We start from the raw sequence: 23786 nt of genomic DNA, 5'->3' as shown, positions 1-23786 counted from the left end.
CAAAAACTAGAAACCACAGTTAAGAGATGTAGATGTGGAAGCACGAGACACTAAAGGTGTGTTACATAAGTTGACTTTTAAAAAAAAGATCTGCATGTACCAGAGCACAAAACGAACTTAATTTCAGTTTCAAGTTTAGTTCAAAAGCAACACGAATTATTTCACACAAAAGTTAAGTCGGTTCTAAAACTCAGAAGCAAAGAAAGCATCAGACTGATAAGAAGAGGCAAATTGTTCTTCTTACCATACAGAAAAGAAAGCAAGCACCACTTTTCAAACTTGAGTGGGGGCACTTGTCAAGCAAAACTTTGGCACAAAAGACTTGGACATTTGAACTTTAGAGATGTAGCAAATACACCAGATGAAGTTTCCCAAGCTTCAGATTTTTGTGAAACTTGTGCTTTGGTAAAAACTTCGAAAAAGCCTGTTCCAAAAATGAGCGATAACAAAGCAACTCAAAAACTAGAGAGAGTTTACTCTGACGTTATTGGACCAGTGAGTCCATAAAGTATAGGTGGCAACAGATATGCAATTAGTTTCATGGATGAATTCAGTGGCTACACAGTAGTAAAATTTATGAAAAACAAAACGCAAGCATTGCAAACTTTCAAAGAGTATGTTGCACTATATGGCCGACCAAAAATTTTGCGAACTGATAATGGGACGGAATACAAAAACAAAGCCTTTAACAAAATTTGCATAAGCAAGGAAATAGCTCGTGAATTCACAGTTCCTGAAACACCCGAGCAAAATGGTGTTGCAGAAGGTTTTATTAGAACAGTAGTAGAGGCTGCAAGATGCCTTCTAATAGATTCAAAATTGCCAAAAAGCTATTGGGTTCGAGCTGTAGATACAGCTTGTTATGCTAGGAATTTAGTTGTCAAAGACAAAAATACAAAGTCAGCCTTCGAACAATTTTTTGGAAGAAAACCAAGAAGCGACCATTTAAAAGTATTTGGTTGTATAGCCTATTCAAAAAATTGTGATGCCTGTCAGAAATCAAAGTTTGATCCAAAAACAGCAAAGTGCCTGTTCATTAATTACTCTGATAACACAACAGCTTATTTGTTGCAAAACATAAAAACTAGGCAAAGTTTCACTTCTAGAAACGTAAGGTTTAATGAAAACAATCTACCAAGTTTTCATAATGAAACCGAAAATATAGAAGACAGCTTTCTATATCTAGACTTAGTCGAAGTAAGAGAAAACTTCAGGATACAAGCACCGCAAGTGAGTTAAGTTCAGAGGTTAAATTAACTGAAACAGAGAACGTTCAAGAAAGTGAAAACAATACAGAAACTGAATTTGATCAAGAAGTTAAAGAAGAAAAACCAAGTCCTAGCGTCAAACCAAAATCCAAAACTAATGTACAGTTTAATGCAAATGTTTCAGTGAAAAACATTGAAGGAAAGCCTTCAAAAATTTCAGTACCTGTCAAAAACTCACAACAGAAAAAATTTACATCACCCTCAAGACTGCAAATGATAGGTAAACTAGGTCAAATAGCAACTCCTTCAGTAGACCAAAAGACCTTCCAACTTTGGTCAGAGTACGATGAAATGAAAAGAATGAGAAAGGAAGCAGCTCAAGATAGAGAACTTAAGCGACGTGATAAGTCTAGAGCGCCTCCGGAACGCTTTGGTAAAAACTACTCTGATGCTGTTCAAAGCACATTAACAAAAAATTTCATCGAGCCTGAAAATTTCGAAAACGCTATTAATTCGGAACAAAAAGACAAATGGTTGGAAGCAATGAAAACAGAGACAGAAAGTTTAAATGAAGCAGAAACTTGGGACTTAGTTCCAAAAGAAAAAGTACAAAATATTATTCCTGGCCGATGGGTGTACAAAATTAAACATGATTCAAACGGAAATATCGATAAGTTTAAAGCTCGTTATGTAGCAAAAGGCTTCAAACAAATTGAGGGTATTGAATGTTCGGATACCTTTGCTCCCACAAGCAAACCTGCAAACTCCTTTTTAAATTAAATAGATGTAAAAGCAGCTTATTTGCATCATAAAATAGACGAAGAAGTCTATCTAGAGCAAACAAAAGGTTTTGAAAAAGTAGACAGCAATGGCAACAAGTTAGTTTGTAAGCTTAAAAAAATCAATATATGGTCTGAAGCAAGCAGCCAAAAATTGATATCAGGAGCTTTCAAATGTTCTAATTCAGCAACGTTTTGAGAGAAGTAAACACGATTACTGTCTTTTTCTAAAAACCAAAGAAAATGACAAACTGTATGTTCTACTTGATGACTTAGTCATAGCAGGAAATAGTCAAATAGCGATCAACAATTTGAAAATATCATTAGAATCAAAGTTTAAAATGAACTACAGAGGAGATCTTGAATGGTTTCTCGGAATGCGAATTCCGAAAACAGAAAAAGGAATAACTTTAGATCAAGAAAAGTACACTCAAAACATTTTAGAACAGTTCAATATGCAAGACTGCAAACCAAGCAAAACACCAACAGAAAATAACCTAAAACTTGAAGTGGCTCAAGAAGATTCAGTAAGAGTAGATTCATATGAGTTTAGAAGTCTAGTAGGTTCATTACTTTACCTAGCTGAGCAAACTAGACCAGATATCATGTGGATCACAAATGTCTGATCACGCTTCATGAATGACCCAACTGTTGTGCATTTCAATGCTGGCAAGCGCGTGTTGAGATACCTACAACATACTAAATCTCTTAGACTTTTTTCCCATCAACCAGCGATAGCACTCTAGTTGGCGAAACAGATGCAGACTGGAGTGGAGATGTGAATGATAGACGATCGACCACAGGATACTAGTTCAAGCTGGGAGACAGTGGGGGATCTGTCAGTTGTCAAGTCAAGAAGCAACCGACAGTGTCACTCTCATCTTGTGAGGCAAAATACCAGGGTTAAGCTGCCGCGGTGCAAGAAGCCTTCTTCTTGCGTGGTATTCTTAGAGAACTGGGGTACGATCAGTGTGAGCCCACAACCATTGGAGAGGACAACCACAGTTGCATAAAGCTTGCAAATAAACTGGTGCTTCACAAACGATCCAAGCATATCGAAATAATCAACGAGAACGAGTTGATGACAACTCAATCAAATTGATCTACACGCCAACGGATGAAATGGCAGCAGATCTTCTGACGAAAATCTTTGCCACAGCTGAAAGTAGAACAACATTGAGAACAACTACGAGTCCAGATTCTCACCTAGCGGCAACAACCTGAGTAGCGGCAACAATCTGAGTGGGAGTTTTATAACGACAACTGCAGCTCACAATTTAGAAAATGAATGTAAATCAGTTTAGATCTGTATATTTGTCAAATATTGATATTTATCTACTAATATTGAACAGGAAATGCAACTTTGCGGACCGACACAAGTGAATTAAACTTTTGCATGTAATAATGAAATGACGACCACTCTTACGCGCCAAAATCGCCTGATTTTTGATACATTAACCTTTTAACAAATGTACACTGTAAATGTTATATTTATCTGTTAGACTATATATACGACTGATTTTTGCTAAAATCTTCACAATTTTCTTCAATTCCGAATCTCCTAAAATTACATCTTATTCTCTCAAATATCTTTTGAGCTTAAACAGCTTCAATCTCTAACGTGCCAAAACTCGTCCCGTCTCATCGGGGTTGTTGCGCTACAGTGTTCGTAATCCTGCTAACATCATGACATATTCTAAAAAAACGGGCCCAAATGTTTTTTGTAGGTACACGTGAACCCATATATCAGATTCAGTTGATACCTTATGACCGCTATGAACTTGAATATACTTCTTTTAAAATAAACCAAGAATTGAAGCTTGCAACATTTTTTATATTACTTCTGTCAATTTTTAGCTTGATATTTGCATAAACAGGTCCAGCCAAACATCCAAAGAACTAAAAAACTCTTTTTAGTGGTTTTATGTTTTAATTAGTTGTTTTCCGGCTTTGATATTATAAATTGTCCTTAAAACCTCCTAACTTTTTGATTTATCATTATTGAGGTACCTTTCTGCCGTCCTCTTTTTCGAGTGTCAAATTGACTTGGTTGCTTATCTGAGGTTTGCTAAACATTTTTCATTTTTTCTGAATTCCTGTTAGTGATAAGCGATAGTCTTACTTGACTCTAAAGGTCTTTTTTGTTAACTTTGTCTATATTTGTATTCAGTAACTATTATTAGTACGTGAATTTCGTACATGAAGTGAGACCCAAACTCGAACAATTCCAATATTAGCAAATCTTTATTGCCATGTATTTTTGAATTACGAAGTCGAATCCTATTACAACAAATTCAGCTCGAATTGTGTATGAGATACAGAGTTTGATTTCTTTTTTTCAGTGACTTTTGCGACATTCAAACATTCATAACAATTCCTGAGAATTAAATTTGATATTCTCAATCCTTCTTTCTGATGAACAAAGTTCCTAAATAAGAGAAACTTTCGGCAAAGCCTCAAATCAATATCGGTCACTGGCTCTAACGAATCATATTATAGTTTCAATAATTGCGTTACTGATCGATTGAGTGTACGAAACAAGAGTACTAAGTGCAAATTATCGGTAAAACAAGAGATTATCGGGAAAAACTCTCTGAATAAATTAGAAAGTCGGACACAGAAACTATTCGCCATAGCAGGTAGTTAGGTCAGTTATCTAGAGGTGGAAACATAGAAATTTGCAATAACGTCAAATTTGGTTGTTTTAATTTGAATTATATGGTATTCTGAGCAAAAGAAATTGTTGAACAGCAAAACTGGGCGATTAGTTATTTGGACTAATTGAGTATCGAGTAATGCAACGGTAATTTATAGCATAGCGGATAAGACAGTTCACAAAAGTTGACAGCATAAACGTTATATCCGAACAGATTTGAAACCGCTGAAACGAACTGGGCTGTGTAAAGTTTCCTTCGTCATTGATTGGAGAGCAGCCGTTACATTTGAGAAACACGAATTCAATGTCATCACTGTTTAGCCAAATTATGACGTTATGGACTCCGCTGGTGACAGTAGTCTATTGACGTCGCCATTATTTTTTCTTTCAGCAATTTGTTCAATTCTGCTATCCGTTTATAGCACATAGTCGAATCTGCTATCACTTTGCGAGTTTATTCATTTTTGGACAATTGAAACCAAAGTTCAATTTGCTATATGTATCGCCTTGGCTTTGTTGCAGGGCATTCATTTCCATTGTCTATCGGCTCCAGAGTACTCAATCTGTTTAAGTTCTCACGTACCTGATTATGTCGGTGCACAATTATCAGTCACTGATTCGCAGGTTTAATGAAATTTTCCTGGTTGTATTGTTCAGTTCTCGTACAGCCTGTAAATCCTCATTTAGTCCAAACAATATTTGCGGAACATTAACTATTTTTGATAGATCATTGCGTAACTCCGCCAAAAACTCGGAATCACTCGAATCAATACTCACTATGATATCATCAGGCTATAGCAGTAAGCAGTATTATTCACGATCACAGTTGCAGTTTGGATGCAAAAATTTTTAGCCAATGTTTATAACGTTTGTTGGAGTATTTCTCAGGAAGACTCAATGCTGATATCAGATCTTTCGAAATTCTCATCAGCAATGCCTTAGGCGAAAGCATTTTGGCTACATCCATTGTAATTGATTCAAACAAATCATGGTGTTCAAAAGCCCTAAACAATCAAGATACTTCAAAGCTTTTGCGATAAACACCAAAAAATTGTATTTTGCTAAGGTATCGATTGTGGTCTGTGGCTTGTAGTCTGATATATGATGTTGGATCCATACTGTTTCCAACAAATTGTTGTCGTTGGTACATAAACCATTTGCGGCCGAAGAGATTTTGATCGGTGTTTATATATATGATACTGGAAACTCATTTACTTTATTTCACTAGCCAGGCTGGGGTGAGCGTTGATGATCAGACAATTGAACGTTTTCTTTACGTGATCGAACAACCTAGTAAAGTCTGCCTAAAGTCTGATCATGACTCTATGGTCTGGGTGGATCTGATCAATAACGAGCTAGTCTAATCATGGCTGGATGGGTGTGGTCATTTACGAACAGTCAAAAACTTTTCATTACTTTTTCTACACTTCATCAAGAAAAGTTCAGCCTTAAATGTTAACAGAACCGTGATCCTAAAGACAAATAATGTCCTATCAACTGATTTTAGTCATTTTAAAATAGAGTTGTCAGCGACAACTGTTCAGTTGATAGGATGATTAACATCAATCAATAATTGATCTCTGAGAGTCAGCTAAATGTTGAGGCTAAATGAGGCAATGATTACGGGCATGGCACTGAATGAAGTGACAAAACACTCAAATAAATGGACTTCGAAAAACAACCAACTCCTTACTAACGGCCAAAATAATTAGGATTTAGGCCAAGCATTCATATAACTTGCAAGAAGAGCAGGAGTATCGATATATGATATTGGAAGTGATTGTCAACCACTTCTGACTTCTTGAATAAAATCATCAAATACGAAACGCATCAATGGATATAGTTTGAGGCAATGGAAATCAAAAAATGAGAGGGTGTAGGAGGACGGAAATGTAAGTGGGGGAGGAAAATCTTTTTGGGTGAACGAAAGTGTAAAGAGACTTGGTTTTTTTACAATCTCGGCAACAAAAAGTCAACAATTGATAAGAAAATGTAAACAAAATAAAATATAGCACAAAAGTGTTTATTCAGATTGTGAGTTTCTTGTCTTTCAATGAACTTGTTTCAGTTACCCTCCGGAGCACTTTACAATGGTGGTGATACACAGCTCAGGGTTACTGCTGGTCTTTGGACTTTTCATGTAGCCATCCGGATGTTGAAGCTGTGTGCTTTCACAAACTTCCCAAGAGGCCACATGCCTCTGGGTTTGCAGTACTTGAGCACAAAAAAAAACAATGTCAATTTCATGCAGCTCATCCTTTTGATTTTCGCTACTTCGTTCTCTTATTGAGTTCTGGAGCATATTCCCTTGGCAGCCTGCTCCAGTAGTGATCACATGATGTCTGCGTTAACTTGAAGTCCTTAGTGCAGAACCGCTGGTTGTTGTTCACAAGAGGTTTTAAACACATGTGAGGTCTACCAAGAAAAAAATGAATGGTCGTAATTGATCCGTCATCTGAGATGCTGCAGCCAACTTGAGTTAATGGCCTGGAGTTCAAAATTACCTCGGAATCTGCCACAACTGTCTGGAAAACAAAGTGTTAGTTTCGGTTGCCCTGCACTATTAGTAGCCTCCTCTTTGCGGTCTGTATGAACCTCTCCCAGACTCCTCTGATGTGTTGTGCCAATGGTGGGTTGAAAGATAAGTGAACGCACTGTTGGGCCATTTGCACTCTGAATGTATTAGTTGTCTGGCTGGTAGATTCTCAGGATGTGTAACATCATTGCTTCATTGGCTCCGATGGAGTTTTCGCCATTGTCACTCACAATAAGGTCAGGGTATCCACGTGCAGATACGAACCGGCGAATGGCCATGAAAAGAAAATCGGTTGAGAGATTATGGCATAAATCTATGTGGACAGCTCTGGTGACCAGAAACGTTAACAAGCAGACGTTTTGCATCTGAGTGCCCTCTCTATTGTCCTCAATGTAGAAAAGTCCAAACATATCATTTCCTGTATTGACGAACGGGTACTTGCTTGTTTACATCTGGAAATCTAAATAAAGGCAGATCAGCCATCTTCCGTCCTCCCAAACCCTTTTGTTTCTTGATTTCCATTCTTCCAACCTACTTCCACTGAAGATTTATAGTTGTTGATTTTATTGAAGAAGTCAGAAGTGGTTGACATTCACTTCCAATACTGTTTATAGTAAGGGAGTTTCAGTTTTTGGCCATAAATTCTGTGCACAAGGCCCGAATTGTAATTTACAAATAATTTATATATTTATATATATATATATATATATATATATATATATATAGACACATAGATATGATATATATATATATATATATATATATATATATATATATATATATATTTATATATATATATATATATATATATATACCTATATATATTTATATTTATATATATATATATATATATATATATATATATATATATACATATATATACATATACATAAATATATATATATATATATATATATATATATATATACATATAGACACATAAATATGATATATATATATATATATATATAAATATATTTATATATATTTATATATATATATATATATATATACATAAATATATAAATATACATATAGACACATAGATATTGTATATATATATATATATATATATATATATATATATGTAAATATATATATATATAGTTATATACCTAAATAAATTTATATATATGTGTAAATATGTATATATATATATATATATATGTATTTTTATATATATATATATATATATATATATATATATATAGCGAGAGAGAGAGAGAGACAAGTTAAGTTGTGTGATCATGGCGCGAATTCTAATATATATAGAGCTTGGTTAGCTACTATGTTTGTTACCCTCAGGGCATACCAAGACAGTTTTATACAAAATATGTATTTCTTAGAGTTGCACTCATGGTAGCAAATCAAACTCTCCCTTTCTTTCTCTGAGAGCTTGATTTCCTACAATAAGTGCCACTCTCAGACATACAAAAATTGTTGAAAACTGTCTTGGTAGGCAGGACTTAGGTCGAAGAGCATAAATATTACGGCACCCACCCAGGAGCAACATAAACTTTTATGCTCCTCGGCCTAAGTCTTTCATACCAAGACAATTTTTCAACATTCTTTGTATTTGTGAGTCACACCATTGGTAGCAAATCAATCTCTATATACATTAGAATTCGCGCCATGGACACATAAGTTATGGTGAAAAACGGGAAAACCCTTACTGTAAAAACTATTGGAAGTAAATGTCGACCACCCTTACTGTAAGTAACAAACACATAACGCATCAACGGAAATAAGTTGAGGGAAATGAAATCAGGCAATGAAGGGGTTTGGAAGGACGGAAATGTATGAGGGGAAGAAAATATTCGTGGGCGAGAAAAAGTATAAAGTATTTTGGTTCCTTTCCACTCCCGGCAACAAAAGTAAACAAAATGTAAACACAAAAATTAAAGCACAACATTTTATGCTCGTCGGCCTAAGTCTTGCTTATCAAGACGATTTTTCAACAAAGTTTGTATTTCTGAGAGTTGTACTCATTGTAGTAAATCAAGCTATAAATATATACATTACAATTCGCGCCGTGTGCACAAAAGTTATAGTCAAAAACGGGGAAATCCCTTACTATAAGTATATTGGAAGTGAAAGTCAACCCCTTCAGACTTTTTCAATAAAATCAACAAATATAAAAGGCATCAATGGAAATAAGCTGGGGAACTGAAATCAGGAAAATAAAGGGTTTGGGAGGACGGAAATGATGTTGGGGAGGAAAATGTGAGTGGAGGAGAGCAGGAAAAAATGCCAAGCAAAATTAACTGAAAGTTAGATGTAGCGGACAAGCTTTGGACGAAATTCTCTCAAGCAACTGGCGTAAGGCTGGCTTCAACTCTAAGCAGTCACGAAAAGAAAGCATTTCAAATTAAAACCAAAAGTGGAAAACTGGAGGCAAAATGGATGATAACCATTTCAAGTTTCTGAAAATTCCAACAATTAAATTTTGCCAAATCTGCAGTAATTGAGAGCACGGTTTAGGAGCAGGCACCTAGCAACAACTTCATACACGACTATGAAACATACCCAGCAGATTGCCGGAAAATAGCCGCCGTTGATCACCATAACCAATATTGGGATTGAAAGAAGAGAAAAGTTGTGGAAAAATAATTTTTGTACAAACTACTTTAAAGTGTGAACTATTTTGATGTCATTTTGAAGCTGAACGTGCCTCTGTTTCTTAGTGAGACCACACAGTTTTTTTAATATTACATATGCACATAAATCCAGAGAAAATTTCCATACAGCCAATAGGCTATCCAGATGCTCGCAAAATAATAGGCAAATCATAATAGGCTAAGAAACTTGTCTAAAAAACAAAAAACAAATTTTTTCACGTGTTCCAATTCCTGCTTCAAAATTCACTCCAATAAAATTGATTAAAAAAGGACTTCTCCAATACTTCTATATTAAAAGGAATTATGAACTCCAAACTGAAACATATAGATAAATCGCGAATGATGTTAATAGAAAATGAAGTTTTGAACAAAATTTACACAATGAAACAAGCTTGTCTCCAAAAAGCTTGTCTAGCTTAGGCATCGAACAGTCGCGAGAGCAAGATACGGTAGCCTATGTTAGCTCGGTATCTACAACCAGCAATTCGGGTGATAACACACAGATCCTTAATCGTTAATAAATCAGGTTATTAACCAAATTTCCGGCATTTTATCACATAGAGAAAGCTTTGAATTGGCTTTTCGATAGCAATACATAAAATTTGAAATAACCTCAAATATCTGCAAGACATGAAAAGGACTTCCGCATTTTCGTCTGCCTCACTCAACGTTTGGTTAGCTGCATCAGCTATCGCCAAGTTAGTACTTAAACTCGCTCCAAACGAATTCCAAATCAGTCAAAAATAGGGACTCTACCTGAAACCTGTCACCTCAAAAGGTGTCCCTTTTGAAATATTGACATTCCAGAGAGAATGGTCGAGGGGTGACATCGTTAGACATTACAAAACTTGTAGTCGGATAGCGAAAACAGGTACATGTAACGGTTTAGCACCATCCATTCGAAACAGGACTCTGCTCGCTGATGCCTAACCTAATCAAGTGAGGAAAATTTTAAGCATGACTTCGTTTTGCAATCAAAAGTTCTCGAAGATGCAACCGTCAAGTCAGTGTACGACCCTGAAGAGCACAACTCTGAGGAGCTCGAAAAACGATCAGAGAGAACCGCACTGAAGAACCGCTAAAAAACACTTTTAAGACTAAGCGATAAGACCGCAAGAATAGCAACAAAAACATGCAAGACTCAATCAAAAATCAACTATTATTCTTTGAAAAGAAATAGTGTCAAAATCAAAAAAATACAATTGCAATAAACAAGCTAGCAAAACCCACTTTGTCGGGCGAAGTGCTCTCAGATGACTGGCGAGCGGTTGGTTCCCTCACTAGTGGCAGTTTAGGGAGGCTCGTTTCAGCTTAATTGAAGGGAGCGTATGGGGGGCAGCTCTGCGTGGGGCTCGATCGTGTTGTATTACGGGTGGAAATATGTGTGTAATGAAACATATATTCTAGACTTTTCGTTGCTCTTATTTGGTTGCGACTTCTTGTCAGATGTTTTCGGAAAAGAGTAACTCTCAGGTTTTTGGCGGTAAAGTAATCATCGACAAAGTTTATGTTTTTCTTGAGTTCACAAGGTCATTGGGAACATGCTCCAAGAAGGAGGGCAGGGGTTGAAGATCATCTTGTTTGTCGTTTGATCCGATGTCATTGAACCTATATAAAGGGAAATGAAGATACTGTAAGGGTAATAACATCAAAGGGGATGGATGGAGCTCACGTTGCCTAAGGCCGGAGCAAAAAATTTGAATTAAAAAAAACTACGGAGAAAAAACCCGTGCGAGGCCGGCGACCGGACGCACGAACGAGCCGCAAGCCGTTTATACTTAGGCAACTCGTACTTCACCGTCTCGTCCAGGGGATGTTTCTACAACTCTTCCAAGGGGCCAAATTCCTCTCGGCGTCAAGTCTTTGAGAACCCACACAACATCTCCAACTTTCAGAGGAGTCTGGTTGTTGTCTGTCCATTTAGGTCTCTTGAGTAATGTCGGCAGGTACTCTTTAATCAAACGCCGCCACACGTGGTTCATCAACTGCTGAACGTGCCTCCAGTTCTTGACACTAGCTGGCTGTTGATCTCCAAAGTTTCCGGGTGTCAAGGAACTGTACGGGCGTTGAATGAGGAAGTGGTCAGGAGTGAGTGGTTCTTCGTTTTCAGGCTGATCGTCAACGTTTGTCAAGGGTCTGGAATTCAGGATTGCTTCAACTTCAACCATTATTGTCTCAAAGATGTCGAAGGAGAGACGCTTAGATCCTAGTATGGTCAAGAGTGTCCTCTTGGCGCTCTGAATCAACCGTATTTTTAGTCTGGTTAAAGGTTTCAATTGTTTCTGCTATAGACGGGAAAGAATGGATATAGTCGTCCATATAAAAATGGTTTTTTATTGCATTAACTGCTTTTGGAAATTCAATTTCATTATCTTCTGCGCAACGATTCAGCACAAAAATTGCACAAAATGGGGAGCAGGTTGTTATGCCTTATTGCTATCTGCATGAACAAGCCTTCGATATCAGAGAGAATGGCAACTGGGTTTTCACAAAATCACAGAAGAATTCCTGCCAAGTTGTTCAGCAAATCTGGTCCTGTGATCAAATTGGAGTTCAAAGATTGCCCTTTAAACTTGGCCGCAGCATTTGCTACTCTGCGCACTTTTCCGGGCTTGTTTGGATTCATCACGGGGTGATGAGGCAAATACCACATTTTCTAGGATTCTGGCTGCTGCATTTCAACTGGCTTGACATAAAATTTTGATATAAAGTTCGCTCATAGAACTCTTTTAATTGGATATCATTACTGAGTCGCTTCTGAAGACTTTTCAGCTGGCTAAGAGCTGCAAAAAAATTATTTTCATTTCTCGATGGTTTTTACCAAGGTAGTCCAATTTCGTACCTCTCACCATTGTAGCTGATCGTCTTGTTCAATATGTCAACGGCTTCCTTATCAACGGGATTCGCAGATTCACTCTCGGGTTGAGTTCCTTCGGCTTCGATTTTCCAGAATTGCTCAAGCAACTCAACGAGGGGCTGATCGTCGGAGCTTTGTCGTGATACGTGGTACACGTACTGTTTCTGCTGGTGAGAACGTTGTTTGGGTTGCTTTTGTACTCTTTCATACTCTCCAGCTAGGGTCCATCCAAGCCTGGTCTTTACGCCGAATGGCTGGTTTTTAGTTGCCAGGATGACTTCAACTGGATGTGAGAAAGCAAAAGTGTTTATTCCCAAAAAGGCACCGATTTTTCCTTCAGCTATTTCTGTAAAGTGAATGTGACGCAATTCTTTGAATTTATCGCAAAGCTGGTTGAGTTCAAATGTATTAGCTGGGGCTACATTTAAACAGGGAGTGCTATATGTGGTTGTTATTTGAAATTTTTGATCCAAATTTTCATAGGGTGCAACTGCCACTGGTTCAGAAATTTTTGACGGTGGCATATCATGCCCTGTGTTAAGATACTGAAACGTAGTGACTTCTTGATCTTCGCACGGAAGAGCAAAAAACTCTGTGATTTTGTCAAGTATGAAAGTTAATTGGCTTCCTGGATCGATCAGAGCGTACGTATCAGAGCTTTCTTGTCATTTACAAAATATACTGGGATAAGTTGAAGTTGTTCGAACCATTCTTTTGGTGTCGATTATAGATGATTCACGCTAAAATTTTAGTTGGAATTGTTCAATTTAGCGCACTGAATTTGATTCTGACTTTTTTTGCAAAAGACTGTCCGTAGCGGCTCTTTTGTGATTTGGATGAGACGCTTGCGTTGCTGTTAATTCCTGGTTCAAAATGCTGTTTGACTGGCTGATTTTCCTGGTTGGTAACATTTGTATCTGTGGATTTGCTGTTGGCAAAAGCAGCTGGCGGACGCTTGATAATTTTACCAGGGTCATGCAGTGTTGTGTGGTGGTATCCGCTGCATGTTTGGCAGCGTTTTGATGATGGGCAGTTTTGCTTCTCGTATTTATTGCTCTTGCTTACAATGTCAAATCGCTGGCGTGGGCTACATTTTTGGTATTTGGGACAGGTGGCTAGTATATGGTTTCCACGACACTTCTCGCAAGAACGCTTTGGTTGATTTCCGTTGTTTAGGGGTGGAAATGGCGGAGCGCAAGGTGGTTGCACAGTACCGCTACTGCTTATTGTTGTTGACTGACTTCGGTTAGTCGGCTGTGCTGGAAAGCCTGAATTTTGGGTACTTAAAATTCTTGCGTGATTATCGCTGGTGTTCAAATTCCCAGAATTATTAAAATTGTTTCTACGAAGGTCATTTTGCTTGAAGTTTTCGCGGTTTATCTTATCGTACACATGTGCTTGACCTTCTAACCATTTCTGAAATTAAACTAAAGTAGTTGGTGTTTCGATTGATGTAACAGTGTGCTCTGTCCATTTGAGGAGGATGTCATGCGGGACTTTTTCTTTAGCTTTCTTCATAAGTGTTGAGCTCTGTAGGTCCGCTGTGTATCCAAAGTATAGGAAAGCTAGCACTAAACGATTCAAGAACGAAGCAAAGGCTAAAAAGTTTTGTTTGTTATGGTCATTAGTTGATTTCCAGTTTTCCAATTGATTTATGAAGGCGTTCACCACTATTATAGGATCACCAAAATATGACAGGTGTTCGTTTAAAGCTGTGCTATAATAAACAGTATCACATGAATTCGCTTGGATAACATCGTTTGCTTTGCCAGTAACTGCATTTTGCAAGTATGCGATACGATGTGTGTCAGTAATACTGGTGTTGTTATGTACGAGGCAAAAAAAATTATTGATCCATTTGTGGTACTTCAATGGGTTGCCATTAAAATTTTGAATCGTAAGAGGTGGTAACTTGATTGAGTGTTTACTTGTTGAATTCTGCCAATATGGAGCTGTGTTTGAGGTCCACGGTAAAGAATTGATTTCAAATGAAGGGTTTTTGAAAATTTCATTTGATATTGTATGTAATACGCTGGAAACCTGATGTGAATGTGGAAATTGTTGCTCGGGTTCTTGCTCTGCTGAAGGCAGTGCTTGTGGGGGAAACGTTGAGATTGACGGAGCAATGAGAACACTTTCAGTTAATGGTTTTGAACAGGTGGTTTGTTGAACACCGAATGGGTTGTGCGGCTCAATGCCAACGGTTTTGACTTGTGACTGTGGCTGGAATTGACTAAAGCTTCCAGGTAAAATTTTATTCTCTGTGTTTTTGAATTTCTGTCCATTATGCAATTGTAAAGAAGGTAAGTTAGACGTTTGAAAATTGTTTGGATTTTGGCAGGACCTTTCAGAGAACTGATTAAAATTTTTCATTGTGTTACTCAGTTCAAATGGTTGTTTTGTCTGGGGGAGATCAAAATCTGGGTTTTCTGTGTTTTCTTGACTGTAATTTTTGACAGAACTGGGATTCATCAAGTGGGAATTATGTGTTCCTTGATACTTGGAACAACCCATGCTCATTGGTTGAAAAGTTTGCATCTGAAACAGTTCCTCGGCGATTACTCGAGAAAATTCATAAAGTATATTTTTTGACTGAAAATGATTATCATGGTTTTCCTGAGCGAAGTCGTTTTGAAATTTATTTTGCGTGCTTGCAGAATTAAGCGGCTTGATTGAATCATTGTTGGTTTTGGGCTGCTGGTGGTTTATGTAAAATGATCAACAGCAGAGATTGTTGTATCACAGAGCAAAACGATCGGGAGTTTTTGCGAGGGTCGTCTCAGGTTTTGCAAGTTTTTTATCCAAGTCTTTTGCTTCTGTTTCGCAGTCCGCTGTGTTATCAATGTTATTTGCTCTGAATAAACTTGCTGTACTCATTCCAATAGTAAGTGGATTCTCGTTGTTGCCATTTAAAAATTTTGACAACTTTGGTTCTGCTCTGTGGCATTCAGAAAAAAACAGGGATGGTTTTTCCGGTCTTGGCGTGAGAGGTGGTGCTCTGTTGGAGAGTGATAAACGTTCTGGATTGCTTGCTTCTGGAATCTCGTTCAAAGATGGTGAGCATCTCCGTGAGGTTGGACACCTGGCAGTCCTATGAGTTGTTGCACTGACACAATCGCGTATCCTAGTTGAAGATTGGCTGAGCAGTCCATCGTCATCTAAACTGTCAGTTTCGTGTCCAAATTTCTCTAGACGTGACAGAAGGTTTGAATTTCGTTCAATGACAGATGAAGTTCTGTTGGAGTTCGGACTTTTAACACGGCATCAAGTGTTGTTTTTAGTTCGTCTACGTTTGCTTTTGCTTTATTGATGAGCAGGGTGAGTGATCTGAAACTCTTTCGCTGATCAAAAGCAGACTGTAAGACGTCCAGTTTACTTTTCCAACTGAGCTCTGCAATTTTGAATTTGTTTAACGCGTACTGACAACTTTGACTGTTCTTCTTTGTCATCATGCTCTTGTTGGTCTTTTTCGTACTAACAGGTAAAAAACGGCTTTGAAACCGGAGCGACGCAAATTTCAAAATTGAAGAACAATGTCTATGACACTGTGAGGCTAATCAGCCCCAAGTTTTTTGTTGTTGAAAAATACGACAAAACTTTTTTGAAAAATTGAATCCTAGTGTTTTTTGTTGTGCTAAATATAGCTAATTTTATCTCTAAAAAATAAAAAAACCGTTTGCTCGCGCTTGTTTTGTAATTATAATAAACACGACCAAATAATTGGTGGAACTTGGGGAAATGAAAATGTTCTCTTTAGTCGAATAAATATATGACTTCAGAATGGCTTTTGTGACAAATTTTTTACAAAGGCAAACCCCTTTTTTTTGAAAAAGGAACCAAAAATGCTACTGCTGAGACCCTGTGTTGAAAAATATCAAAATTTATTTTTTAATGTGGTGCGAATAAGCAACGTGAGCTACAGACAAGCAGACAAAGCAAATCGATTTCTGCTGAAGCTCGTTTGAAATTCTTTCCCTTTAGGTTGAACTGCTTGGTTCTTGTTTTCTTTTCAAAACGTTTGAAATCTTTACTTTGAAAATTACCTCCGCCCTTGGAACTGCTGACACTAAGTTTTGAAGATCATCTACTATGGTAACGACTGACACCAAGAATCCTCTCTTCTTCTATCTGGTGACTACTGAGACCGAAAAGAGGCAAGGGGACTTCTTTCGCCAACTTCTGAGACCGCGAACAGAAAGGAAGAAATGTTTGAGTTTTCCAACTCAAAGGGAATATTTGTGTGAGCAAATTTAAATGGGGAATTATTTCGAGCATTTGATTCTCTTGCTTTAGAGCTAAAGAAAAGCGAGTTCTTAATTTTTTTTAGTTGTTTTTAGTGCATACTAACCCATTAAACAGGCGCGCGGCTAGTAGTATGCGCAAATTGAAAAAAAAATATGTAATTGCCTGGATTTCCTAATAATACATACTACCCGATTAACTAGGCTCGCGGCTAGTAGTATGCAATTAAGGTCAAAGATAACACAAATTCCTTTGTAGGTTTTTTAGAAGCGTTTTAGGATTTTTTCTCTTTGTTCTTCAAGGTTTTGCAGAATGATTGAATAATTTTTCAGCTTGTTTGTTAAAGAACTGAGAAGCCTGATTCAATGGGTGTTTTTAAAACTGGATTGATGATTTAAATAAACGTTAGAAAAAAATGTCTTTTGATTTCTATAAGTCAGAGAAGCAATTTTGTCACTTTTCTGTTGCTTCTTTGAAGTTTTGCAAAAATGATAAAAAATAATTATCAGCTTGTCTTGAAACAAACTGAAGGGGTGCGATCAATAGGTTCTCTTGCATCCAATGTTTTAATCAAAACATAGAAAAATTTTTAAAATTTTTGTTTTGTGTGAAGGAAGCAATTTTGCCAATTTTATGTTGCCTCTTTACTTAAGGCAAAAAACGGAAAACCCTTTTGAAACTTGTTTCATAACAAACTGTGGGGGCTCAATGAATAGGTTTTCTTTGATCTACTAGTCGTATTTATCAAAACGTCAAGAAAACTTTTTTTGATTTTTTAAAATCAAAGATGCAATTTTGCTAAAATCAAGTTGTTTCCTTTGCTAAAATGGAAAACCGATAAAATAACTTTAAAGCTTGTTTTACTACAAACTAAGGGGGCTCAATAAATAGGTTTTCTTGGATTTACTAATTGTTTATATCAAAACGTCAGGAAAACATTTTTTTGAATTTTTAAAGTCAAAGATGCAATTTTACCAAATTCTAGTTGCCTCTTTGTTAAAATGCAAAATCCATAAACCAACTTTAAAGCATGTTTATAGCAAACGGAGGGGGACCAATCAATAGGTTTTCTTGGATATACCAATTGTTTATATCAAAACGTCAAGAAAACGTTTTTTGCATTTTTAAAGTCAAAGATGCAATCTTGCCAAATTCTAGTTGCCTCTTTGTTAAAATGCAGGATCCATAAACTAACTTTAAAGCTTGTATTATAGCAAACTGAGAGGGCCCAATCAAAAGGTTTTCTTGGATCCACTAATTGTTTATATCGAAACGTCAAGAAAACGTTTTTTGAATTTTTAAAGTCAAAGATGCAATTTTGCCAAGTTCTAGTTGCCTCTTTGTTAAAATGCAAAGTCGATAAACTGACTGTGAAACTTGTTTCCTAACAAACCCAGGGGGCCAATCAATGGGTTTTTTTGGATTAATTAAAAATTTTCAATAAAACGTTGGAAAGTTTTTCGATTTTTGACGCTCAAAAAAACACTTTTGCGACTTTTTCGTTTTTTGAGCAAAAATTTTACATGAGGAATTCAACTTTTTAAAAAGTCAATTTAAGGTACCAGAAAAGTGTTCTATTCAACTAGTAATTTTACTTTCATGTAGATTGTTTGCGACAAAATCAGAAAAATCTTTTTAAATTTTTCTGTTGCAAAAAACGCTATATCGTTTTTTCGTACAATCTGTTTTTGTTGCTAAATGCTGACATGTAGTTTCTCACAGCTATTTCTTTATTAAATCATCCGCAAAAGCTCGTTGGGGACAATTTTCTTGTTTTTTGTGATTTTTTGGATACGTCTAACCGGGGAAGGGACTTCTGAGGTGACGTCTGGAACCTCGGGCGATCATCTCTTGGTGACGTCTTTAACCAAAAAAAGTCAGGCCTTCTTGATCGGGTGACCTCTGGAACCCTTAAAAAAATCTCCTCTTCCTTGGTGAAGTCTGAGACCAAAAAAATCGTCTTGGGGGTTTTTCTTGCTGTTTCCTTCTCTGTCCTGTTGCTCTGATACTAACTTTCAGCTGTGGGAGGTGGGGGGGGGGGGGGGTAGTGTCACCCGCTTTGTTAAAAAAATTCCGTTTCAGAAGGTAGACTATGTTTCTTAATCACGGAGGTAGGTCTCCAATTTATGTAATGAAACATATTTTCTAGACTTTTGGTTGCTTTTTTTTGGTTGCGACTTCTTGTCAGATGTTTTCGGGAAAGAGTAACTCTCAAGTTTTTGGCGGTAGTTTTAATAATCAGCAAATGTCATGCTTTTCTTGAGATCCCAAGGTGATTGGGAACAATGTGGAAGGGGTGAGGCGCGTGGCGTGAGGTAAGATGGATGGGGGGAAATGAGGAAGTCGAACTCTTATGAAAATATGTCTCCTAAACAGGTTCGGTTAATAGCATACTTAAACGTCTGGCAAGCGCAAAGGCTTTTAGCCAACTTATTGTACTCCAATTGCACGTGTTATCAGTGTGTTCCGGTTTTGAGGACCGAAAGTCAAAAGATTCAGGCAAAAAAGGTAAAGCGAAAAACTGCAGAAAAAAAGACCGCAAGACTTTTTTAATTGCTACAAACTTCAGTTAAGAGCAATTAAATCATTCACTTTTTTCAAAGTGGCAACTGACGCAACCTTTCATTAACGAGACTAAATGATGAGACAACAAAAACAACCAATAGCCGCAAAAACACAAAAATTCTGTTAGCTTAATTTGAAACGGATAATAGAAAAATCACCGAGAACAATCGCTGCGAAAAAACAATTATTTCCATCATTTTAAACGCAAACAGCAATCGATGAGAACTGTCATTAAAAAGATTAATCGATAAAACAGCAATAAGTACAACAAACACAAAAACATTAAAATCTCGCTTTTACTTTTTGAAATAACTGTCTAAAAAGCCATAAAAAGCATTAACTACGATCTGAACAATTCATTTCAATCAACTTAAGCCCCCTTAGCAACCGTGAGACTTGTCATTTAAAAAATAAATGATAAGACACAAATAAAAAGAAAACTATCAAAACTCAAAAAATCGGAAACTTTGAAAATGGAAAGCATATAAGACCTAAGATAGCAGCTGCTATGAAGTGAAACAATTAATTAGATTCAATTAGGCCTCCTCAGCAACCAATGAACCTGTCATTAATGAGACTAAGAGGTAAGAGAACAAGTTGACAACAGAAACTCTGTGAAACTTCAAATATAGATTTCAAAAAAAAAATAGCTTCAAACCCATGAAACCGGGTTATGAATTCTATGAATGTTTAGTTAGATTCAATTATCTTTAATTAGTAAACAATGAGATCTGTCAAGGATGATGCTAAGTGAAAAGACAAGAAACGATGAATAAAATAATAAAGCTTGTTAAAATTCATTGCGCAGAAGCCTTTTCATTGGGGACCTTTATTACGTATATGAGTTCATTTGACATAAAACTAATTCAAAATAAACTTAAATTTTAAAGTGTAAAAGTCATTTTTATTGAGTGAGGTAAGTAATTTATGATCAAAATCTAATCACTCAAAAAAACTTTTGCTAGAGAGAGCGAGAGAGAGAAATGACGTCACGCTCGAAAATGCTGTCAGTGAGAGGAAAAAGTCATTCAGAAAAATTGACCCTTTCAGCTTTGCAGTGTGAACAAATGTAAAACGAAAAAAAGCGTCAGACGACGAAACAAAAAACATAGCAGAACAAGTCCTGACGTACAATTTAAAAAATTTTCATTGAAACTACGCCTAAAAAGAAACTACACCTATAACGGACTATGAGTGAATTGGGAAAACCATTTCTAAAATTCAGATCAAAAAATAAACAAAAAGCATTAAATAAATGTCAAAATACCACTCGCTTTTTTGCTCCATTTCCAGTTTCGGCGTGACCAAAATCACCACTCCAATTTGACTTCAATATCATGAAAATGTGTGAACAGATCTTAAGAAAAGACAGCATAAAATACAATGCAAATTCTTAGAACTGTAAAAAACCAAGAGCACCGCTATGTAGCTCCGCTCAGCTTGCAGCTGTAAAAAATAGTCAAAATTTCCCTAAAAGTTATTATAACAAACAGTGTCGAAGTCATAAAGATCATGAGCTGCCAGCTGGCATGCTAGCAATTGCAAATAGGCACAATAAGAACACGAATGTATCTTACTAATATCAATCAAGAAAAAAATACCGATAGCAAGTCAAATTGACCTACGTGAAAAGAAGTCCCCTAAAAACCAAAAATTTGTTCAAACACCAATTGCTCTCCACTTTAAAGGTAGTTTGACAAAAGCACGCTTTAAAATTACTCCCTCTTTCCTCCTTTGCCTCCCGGGCTTAACTAAAATAATCACTCCAATTTGACTTCCCAGTGGCGTGAAAATGACGGATATTGAACAGATCTTGAACAAAAACCCGCGCACTAATACAATCTTTTTGATTGTAAAAAACAGGGCCACTATACTAACCGGCTTAAAACATGAAGGCAGCTTCTTTTTAGCAAGTCGTTATACTGTTCTGAGTGCCTTGAAAATAAATACTGCCTTACGGAGATTTAATGTACAAAAGCGCATCGCAAAATTATTCGCCGACAACAGCTTGAAAAATTGTCTTCACAAGAAGCAAACTAATCTCAACAAAATCAGAGTAGTCAAGCGTTACAGTAAACAAAATTAGCTGGATATCAGAAGCAACATTCACGAATCATAAGTAAGCTACATATACACTCACGAGATCGTTTGATTAAACCTCACATTAGAAGTCTTATGCGTAACAACGTGTGAATTGACCATCATTCGTGAGTTTCATCTCGCTGTGAATGTATGCCTACCCAGCAATTTCGCAGCAAGGTGAACTTTTGTAGGACTATTAAACTTCATGTTTTCCCCCTTCGCGCTTCATCTATAAGTCCAATTTCTTTCGACAAAATGCAAATGAACCTGACGAATGTCGGACAAAAAAGCAGGACTCATCTATTTGCAGTTTGAGGCAAAAACACCAGTAAAAAAAGTCAACTTCATGACTTGCATTCCATTTGATTTTTAAAACAACCGACACAAAATCTTCAGAAGCTCAATGGGCATAAATTTGAAAAAAAATGACGATTCCACTAAAAGAGAAAATCAATATGGAAAATTGCCATTTTTCCACAAGCAGCAGTAAGTTGAACCCCAAGTAAAATCTGTTCAACGTAAGTCAACCTCTTTCAATTTCACAAGTAATAGATCCTGAATTCATCAGTTTTACGCTCAAGTTGAACAGTTTGACTCGATTAACTGTTGCATGTGGCAAGCTGGCCAAATGTGAATCTTTTCTGGAAAAAGGTTTGTTCGTTCTTCAGCACTTAGGACTAGTCCACTTCAGATGATTTTGCGTCGATTGAAATAGAGGTCGAACGAAACGGACTTCAGATCGTTTAATAAATTAGGCTTCAACAAAGGCAGTATATCAAGTAAAAAACATAGCCGGCAGATTGCCGGAATAGCTGCGAAATAGACTTGCGAGCCGTAAAATACAGATGGAAAAAGATACAGAAGTGAGTTGATAATAGTTATCGCCGCCGCCTATAAAACTTACAAGTTTATTTCAAAGGAGGTTGTTTTTGGGTGCAAAAAAATTTTCCCTGTCGCGTCTCGAACCGGCGATCTCCTGCTTAACAGCCAGTCGCCTTAACCACTCGGCTGTCGGACCATACAATCTGTTTTCTTACAATCAACTTTGTTTTAGGAACAGATTCTGTTTCTGAATAACCGCAATTTAGGTCACGCAGAAAGCGTGAAATCAAGCGCGAAAAAGCCATTTAAGCAGTGACGAGACAGAATGTTCTAGAACAAATGTAAAACGAAAATGAAGCGTCAGACGACGAAACAAAAAAAAACATAGCAGGACAAGTCCTGACGTACAATTCAAAGAATTTTCATTGACTAAACAGAAGAACTAGACCTAGAATGGACTATGAGTGAATTGAGAAAACCATTTTTAAAAAAATAAGAACAAAAAAATAAGAAATAAACAGAAAATCAATGTCAAAATGCCGCATGTGAACAAAAAACCACTACCGAGAAACCGAATTTTTGTTCAAACACCGTTTTCTCACTCTACTTTAAAATTAGAGCGAAAAAAATTCACGCCGCAAAATCACTCGCTTTTTCGCTCCATTTCCTGTTTCGGCGTGACGAAAATCACAACTCCAATTTGACTTCAAAAATCATGAAAATGTGCGAACAGATCTTAAAAAAAAAGACAGCGCCCCGAGAAACCGAATTTTTGTTCAAACACCGTTTTCTCACTCTACTTTAAAATTAGAGCGAAAAAAATTCACGCCGCAAAATCACTCGCTTTTTCGCTCCATTTCCTGTTTCGGCGTGACGAAAATCACAACTCCAATTTGACTTCAAAAATCATGAAAATGTGCGAACAGATCTTAAAAAAAAAGACAGCGCCCCGAGAAACCGAATTTTTGTTCAAACACCGTTTTCTCACTCTACTTTAAAATTAGAGCGAAAAAAATTCACGCCGCAAAATCACTCGCTTTTTCGCTCCATTTCCTGTTTCGGCGTGACGAAAATCACAACTCCAATTTGACTTCAAAAATCATGAAAATGTGCGAACAGATCTTAAAAAAAAAAGACAGCGCCCCAATACAATTCAAATTCTTTGAATTGTAAAAAACCAAGAGCACCGCAATATAGCTACGCTCAGCTTACAGCTTCGCAGCTATAAAAAACGATTTTAACGTTCACTTTTTTCAATGAGCGTAACAATTGTTCTCTATTTTGAAATTACTATTAGTCTCATTTGTAGTACGAAAGCCACAATAAGATGAATAAAAGTCTAAATCGCCAGAACAGATGGAGGCCAGTTAAATGTAAAAATCACTCATTACTCAAATGCAAAACTTGGAGAGAAAATGTTA

At 36.7% G+C, this 23786-nt stretch overlaps 1 protein-coding gene across 1 annotated transcript in view; it reads right to left on the bottom strand.

The window, feature by feature from the left end:
• LOC142351437 (uncharacterized) overlaps window positions 1–23786 on the bottom strand; it is a 376474-nt gene that overhangs the window by 247562 nt on the left and 105126 nt on the right. The gene's annotated exons all lie outside the window — the stretch shown is intronic.

The sequence above is a fragment of the Convolutriloba macropyga genome, chromosome 13, assembly GCF_964194025.1.
Source record: "Convolutriloba macropyga chromosome 13, txConMacr16.3, whole genome shotgun sequence".
In the NCBI taxonomy this organism is placed as follows: Eukaryota; Metazoa; Xenacoelomorpha; order Acoela; family Convolutidae; genus Convolutriloba; species Convolutriloba macropyga.
This window is presented reverse-complemented; position numbering and strand designations above follow the sequence as displayed.